This window comes from Neophocaena asiaeorientalis, unplaced genomic scaffold, assembly GCF_003031525.2.
Source record: "Neophocaena asiaeorientalis asiaeorientalis breed wild unplaced genomic scaffold, Neophocaena_asiaeorientalis_V1.1 scaffold9, whole genome shotgun sequence".
In the NCBI taxonomy this organism is placed as follows: Eukaryota; Metazoa; Chordata; class Mammalia; order Artiodactyla; family Phocoenidae; genus Neophocaena; species Neophocaena asiaeorientalis.
The window spans coordinates 1,592,541-1,600,192 of record NW_020171825.1 but is presented as its reverse complement, the minus strand read 5'-3'; positions in this window follow the sequence as shown (position 1 = coordinate 1,600,192).

The window sequence follows — 7,652 nt, the reverse complement described above, 5'->3', positions numbered from 1 at the left end:
GCAAAGTTTCCCATCTCTCCAACTCCATCCCATCTGCTCTTAGGAAATGACCCACTGTTGGTTTGTAGGGGAGCAGAATCTGCCACCCCAAAATACACGTGTTTGGCCTAAGGATTCTTTTAAGCTGGTTATTTTTAAGAAGGCACAGGCACAGAAGAAGCTCTGAAAGCCAAGTAGAAGTTGCCCTTTGTAAAAGACACTTATATTTGTAAGAGTGTCTCCCTTGTCGTACCAAAAAGAGGGGTAATGACTCAATCTGTAGAAACTCTAGTCAATGCAGAAGGCAAGGACTTAAATCTGCAGAGCTACCTTACCCTTGTTTACTGTGCTTTTCTCACTCGCCTCTCATCTCTAGCTCCCCCACTCCTAACATCTTCTGTTGTCTTCAGCTGAGGAAGGCATTTAAGGTGATGGTTTCGCCCATTTTGGCGAGTTACTCAGTTTTCCTGGGTCTCTCCCAGGTATACACGTTATTCAGCTTTTGTTTGTTTTTCTCCTGTTAATCTGTCTCTTGTCAATTTCGTGATGAGGCCAGCCAAAGAAGCCAGAAGGGAAGAAGGGACATGTCCCCTCCCCTACAGTCTTTTACGTCTTAATGTGAAGCTACTGACACATTTCCCACTCACAAGAGTATGTGCCTTTTGAGACTCACCCAGCTGTGACTGTGGAGGGCCAGGTGTGCCCCTGTTAGGGGTTATCAATTAGGTCAGCCATGTAGGGAAGAATGATCCAGAGAGCTTCCAGAAGGTTCTAAGTGTCTGCACACCAGGGTGTGATCCAGTGAAAGCAGCCCAGTTCTGTCAGCCGGTTTTGCTCCATGACATGAGACTGACACTGACCTTTGGTCCTCCTGGCCTGACGTGTCCTTCCGCCCGGTCAGGCATGGCAGGGGTCCTGGCTGGTGGCTGGGGTCGATAGGGATGCTCTACCTGTTCCCAACAGAAGCAGAAAGAGAGGGTGTGTGAAGAGCAGAACAATCTCTCTGAGCCCCAGCAAGGCACATCCTTCCTGCGGTGCCTGGAAAGACTCACCTCTGGTCGACTTACCTCACTCACCCAGGGTGACGCCAGGGAGCCGGGCGGAGTCTCGTGCAGCGGCCAGCTGCCTTCCCAGGGGGCCCTGGAGCATCGAAGGCGCCCCGAGCACTCTCCCCTCTGCAGGAATTGAATCAGTGCACCGCAATAGCCTCCACACTCTTCTTCCCTTCACCCACCCCTGCTGGAAAAGAAAAAAAAAGAAAAGAAAGAAAGAAAGGGGAAAAAAAACCACCCAGGGTATCAGCCAAGTTGATCTTCCTGCCACAGGACAAGCTCACTCAGACACATGGCCTCCCACACAGGCCTGTCTCCCACACCTCCCGAGAAGGAGGGAGTGGGGGGATGTTGCTCTAGGAAGCGGTTTCCCTTCTGTTCCATTTCTTTGCCCCCCACAGGCAGGGATTTAGGCCATAGATGTTACTCCCAAACCACCAGAGTCAGGAACTTCAAAAGCAGCCAGCATTCTCTCCCCCCCCCTCCCCCCATGAGGGGGTGATGAGCGAAGTAAAGCAAGAAGTGCCGTCTGGGGACACTGCCAAGCTCAGGCTGGGGTTAGGGAAGCGAGGGGAGACTCGGCCTGGCTCGGGATTCCCTGGGTTTGTGATCCAGGCGAGGTGCTCTAACGGAGCCTGAAAGCTCACATGCAGCTCTGATGGGCCACACTCCCAAGGGCTGCACTTGGCAGTGGCTGGACGGCAGATGAAACCAGGGTGTTCCCTAGCCACCCCTTCTCCCCGCGCCCCCCTCGTTTCCCTACCACACAGCTGGTGAATCAATGAGGCATCAGACCCACCCCCGGATCAGGGCTGTAACGCTGCCAAGTTGCCGCCCCAGGGATGTGCGCGTGAGCTTCTTTCTGAGCGTTCTCTGCATGTGGAAGGAAGGCGCTTCAGTCAGCAGCCGGCTCTCCAGCCCGGCCTTGGACCCCAGCCCCACCCCCGAGCTCTGTGTCTCTGGCGTGACATCCCTCACGCCTCGGTTCCCCGCCACCCCTCCCCTGTCTAGAATTTGGGTCAACACGCCCCCCTAACTGACCTCCCACTGACGAAGGCCATGGGACCCCATTTTTCCCTCGTGTAGATTGGTCCCTAAAAGATGTCCCCCAAAGCTCCAGATCAGTTGGAGAGAAGTTTGGTAAAGAAGCCCTGTCTTACCTGCACCTTTTACCATAAACTTCCCTACCACGGCCCAGAAGGAAGAGCTAATGCAGTTTCCAGAGGTGCCTGACTTACACACAGATGGCAAACCCCAGGAGAACCTTCCTTCGTGTCCTCAAGACATTTAAGGCTCTCCCACTAAAAGGGCAGACTAGCAGGCCTACGAAGGGCAACAAACTGTGGAATACCCTCACCCCAGACTGTTCACTCATGGGTCGTTCAACAAGCATTTACTGAGCACCAGCTTCGAGCCAGGAACACGTACGTACCTGTGTGTGCTGGGAGGGGAAACTTTTCCTCTGCCCTCCTGGGTTTAGTGGCTACAGTTGTGTCAGTTAATTGGACAAGAGACTAACGAACAGGATGAACAAACAGGAGAAAGGCGCACACATTTTATCTGACGTTAACAATTTTACTCTGACTTGGCCCGGGAGGCTTCACAGAAAAGAAGTGAGGAACCAAAGTGGATAGGAATAAGTCTATACAGCATTTTAACAAAGAGCAGTAGGGCTTCCCTGGGCACAGTGGTTAAGAATCCACCTGCCAGTGCCGGGGACACAGGTTCGATCCCTGGTCCAGGAAGACCCCACATGACCCAGAGCAACTAAGCCCGTGTGCCACAATTACTGAGCCCACGAGCCACAACTACTGAGCCCGCATGCCACAAATAGTAAAGCCCGTGCACCTAGAGCCCGTGCTCCACAACAAGAGAAGCCACCACAACGAGAAGCCCACACACTGCAACGAAGAGTAGCCCCCGCTCGCCACAACTAGAGAAAGCCCGCGTGCAGCAAGGAAGACCCAACGCAGCCATAAATAAATAAATAAATAATTCGTAAAAAAAAAAACAAAACAAAGAGCGGTAAGTGGTGGAAACTAACAAGAGAGAGGAAAGCAGGGAGGGGGTGTGGGGATGCTGTAATAGATGGGGAAAGGAGTAGAAGATTGAGGGCTGTCTAGTAAGGTTTATCATGCACCTTCCTCTCTTGGCTCTGGGCTAAGAGTCTAGAGTCCTCTCACATGATTAAGAGTTGCTGTCTTCCTGGTAAGGAGGGTGAAATGCCTTTACAAATGGAAATTTCTATCCTGCTTTTAGCCAAATAGGAAGAAGGCAGAGATATTTTTTCCTTCTCTTTCTGCTATTTTTCTTAGTTGCCTTCAGCTCAAAATAATCCTTGTGCCAAAGAGGCACATGTGGGTGGCATATTCTGGTCCCCTTCGTGTGTACACATGACTGAAAAGTACATGGTGGGCTCTCCTTGTGTTCATAGAAACACATCGCTCAGTCCCCTAGCACGTGCTTGGCCTGGAACCCAGCGGATCCCTTACAAAGTTACCATCTCTCCTGCCCTTTTATGATCTTGTCCAGTGTAAGTAGCAGCCCTCACTGGCCGCCATCCTGTGCTTACCACCTGTACTATGCATGGGATTTCATGCTCTCAGGGGCTGTTCTCCAGTCATTTCTTGGGCAGGGGTGTTTCATTTCAACCAGCTGTTGAGTTCCTCAGCGGTAGGAAGTGCAGCGGCTCTTTTATCTACAGGGGCTGCTACAGTGGAAGGTGTGGGAGACATCGCCTAGTCCCTGGGAGGCCAGGATTCAGGAGGCCTGTGAACCTGGGTGGGAGAACAATTACCTCTTTATTTTCACTAGGCTCTAACTGCAACCTGGCAGCCTAGGCCCTGGCAGCCGGTCACAGTGGAATGAAATGTACCTGTGACTCTGTCACTGACAGAAATCATGACTCTCTTCATAGCCCATTACAGGTGATTCAAGTACCTTGAAATATGTTTGCACATCACTGCTTTGAGATTACAGTTGTTATTACTTAATAATCCTATGGAAGGAACATCATATTAGAAATCTGGTTTTTAACATTTGGATAACATGAGCAGTTTTTTGTCATCTTATGTACTTTACTTCATACATTTTAAACCATCACCCTGAGGAAGGTCCTTAGTTTCACCTGAAGGGTCCATGGCACAAGAAAAGGTAGAGAACCCTTGATCTAGTCTGACATTTTTGTCTTCCAAGTAGAGAAACTGACACATGGGATTTTTTTTCCCCAAGCCTCCTGGCTTTCTCCAGCGAGACGGGACCAGAACCCTCAGCTCCTGGTTCCTTTTCAGGGCTCCCCTCACAATGCAGAGCCCTTTAATCCCTACACCCACCTCCTCTCAGCCCCAAACACATGATGACTCAGCAAATACTGTCCCCCAAAGGCTAGGATTTGGACCTATGGTACGACTCCCTGACCCACTGACTGTCCTGATTCCTTCTCAAGGTGGCTTGACAACTTCCTTCCTTGTAATCTATAATATTTGTCATCTTCCACCTGGCCCAGAAAATCAATAGCAATGACAGTACTAGTAGTGGCACCCTTGATTGAGGACTTACTCTCTGTCGCTCTTAACTATTATATATTTATTTATACCTCAGTTCATCGACAAAGAAGCACTATTAGTCCCATTTTACAGATGAGGAAAATGAGGCTCAGAGAAGTTAAGTGATTTGTCTAAGGCCACACAGCCAATTTCATCAAAGATCCAGGTGCTTCTTCTGATAGGTTCAATTTCAAGGAGGCTGCAGCTGGGGCTGGAGGTTAAGGAGGTGGCCAAGGGATAGTATCACCCAGATATGAAGGACACAAAGGACTCGGTGCTGCTGTTTCTGGGGCGGGTGGAGCCACTGCAGCTGTGGCTGGTGATGTCTGAGCTTGGCGACCGCCGTGGGTGTTACCCTTAAAGCAGCTTTACAGGGCATTGATTTCTGATGTGATCTGTGCCTGCCCAAGGGAAGCACGGGTGCACCCCTATCTCATCTCTGTGGTTTGCTCGTCTCTGTTCCATAAGCATCTTCAGCCCCAAGCATAAGCAGAGAGGCACCACGTGGCTTAGTTCTGGGTACAGCCACTGCTGGGGGAGGGGAGCGGGGGGTCTGTAAAACTAATGCCTTTTATCCTTTTTTTTTTTTTTTTTTTTTGTGGTCCGTGGGCCTCTTACTGTTGTGGCCTCTCCCGTTGCGGAGCACAGGCTCCGGACGCATAGGCTCAGCGGCCATGGCTCACGGGCCCAGCCGCTCCGCGGCTTGTGGGATCCTCCCGGACCGGGTCACGAACCCGCGTCCCCTGCATCGGCAGGCGAACTCCCAACCACTGCGCCCCCAGGGAAGCCCCTTTTTTTTTTTTTTAATGATGGAGGAGGAGAAGGATTGGGGGTGGTTACAGATGTATTTGTTTCTTCCTCCTTTTTAAAATCCATTTAATCCTTGATAGACTTCTAGACACTTGAGTAACCTATTTATTCCCTCAGGTGGAGTGAATGTCTACATTATGCTGAACTTCCAGAACCAGCTAGAGATACAACAGCGACAGAGTCCTTCCTTCTGGTGAAGTGGACAGATGAGCAGGCAGGCAACCTCTATGGAGAGACAGACGCAGCTGAGAGAGTGAGTTCAGGGCACTAAGGGACCACCCGAGGGGATGCTTGTCCTGGTCCCGAGTAGTCAGGGAGGTTTCCCAGAGATGAATGGTGAGGATGTGGAAGAAAACTTTCCTCTGCCTTTCTAGGTTCTTCTGGCTGGTCTAAGAATTAAATTGACATGAGACAGATTAACAGGAGAAAATCACATTTAGTTTCATATATACAGGAACCCCGCATACAGGAGAAGGTCAGAGACCCACACATACATGAGAGGGTCAGAGACAGAAAGGTAAGATGAGGTCTGTACGCCATCCTGAGCTGAGGAATGCCATCAGGACCTGGGGTTTCCAAGGACGGGAGGGTCATTCATGTGGGGATAAGAAGAAGAGCAGATGTTAGGTAATTAGATGCGCTTTCCCTGACATACAGATAGGGCCACTTTGGTAAAAGGTAACTCTGGTAACAACTCTTTTTCTGGGAAAAATCCACAATTGAAATTCTTCTAGGTAGTTAGGGGAGGGGCAGTAATTTCTCTAGAACCCGCCGGGTATCGATTGCCTTTAGCTCAAAATAATCCTCATGCAAAAGTGACACATTTTGGGGCGGGGGGTTCATTATGAACCCCTACGAAATGCACCCATGTACTAGCAACTACATAAAAAGCCCAGAAGAGTCTGTGCACCCCAGCAGCCCCATCCAGTCACTGCCTCCCAAGGTTACTATGTTAGTGATGATACTAGATTATTTTTGCCTGGTTTTGAACTTGATATAAATGGAATCACACGGAACGTGTTCTTCCAGCTCTGGCTTCTTTTGCTCAACAGTATTTTGGTGCAACTCATCCACACTGTTAATAGCTGTAGTTCATTCACTCCCGTTGCTGTCTTTATTCCTTTGCTGGGATAGATCAGTACTTATTTATTCATTTTCCTGCTGGTGAACATCTGAGTTGTATCCAGCTGAGGCTGTTACAAATAGTGTGCTACAGACATTCCTGAGCACATCTCTGGGGGGACATATGCACTCATTTCCTTTGGGGTATGCCCAGGGCAGAATTTCTGGGCCACAGAGTATGCATGGGTGCAGTTTTAGTTGATGCCATACTTAGTTGATATTTAAAAGAGAAAAAGAGAGGAAGGGAGAAAACATTTTTAATTATCTGAAAAAAAAATTAAGCTTAATGAACGTTTTATCAAAGAGGCACTTTTCCTCTGTGATTGCACAATTAGATTTTAAAAATAATAATTGGAGGAGAAGTCAGGGATTGTGTAGTCCAATATTTTTCAGCCATTGTAAAATTCACAATGGGTTTTTCAATTTTTTTATTATGGTAAATATACATAACATAAAATTTACTATTTTAACCATTTATAGTAAGTTTTGAAATTTTAGTTGGTCATGATCAAAATTTTTTTTTAAATGGAACAGAATTTAAAAAACCGTCACAATAAACATAAATACTATTGAATATTTCATGGGACTTTTGTTATGGGTGTGTGTGCTCTGGGTCAAAAAAGCTTGTAAAACACGGGTCTAGTCCAACTTTTAAATTTACAGAGTGGAAGGTACACTCAGAGATGTAAGTGATGTTTCTAAACACAGCTTGAACTAGACCATGACATCCTGGCTTCCAGTTCAGTGTACTTTCCAACTTCCATCTCACCACCTGAGATCACTGCCGCTGATCTTGTCAAAGTTACAGGCTAGATGGGGCTGTGTGTTTGTGGCCCCGTACTTTACCCACGAGAAAGGATGTCAAGTCCCCTGACCCTTGAGTTGGTCCCCAGGAGGCTGCCAGAGCCAGGACCCAACAACCAGCACCTTCTGAACCATTAAAACTCGGGGCACCCATTTGACCCTTTCTACTTTAGGGTCAACCAGGAATAGTACAAACCTAGAAACTTGAAGAGTGGGGAGAGGACCTGCGGTTTGACATTTTTCAGAATTTTTTTTCTCTTCTGTGTGTGTTTCAAGGACACCTTTCAAGTGCAGAGATCTGGAGAGGAAGCGCTATAAATAGAAGGGGCCTCGAGGTGGG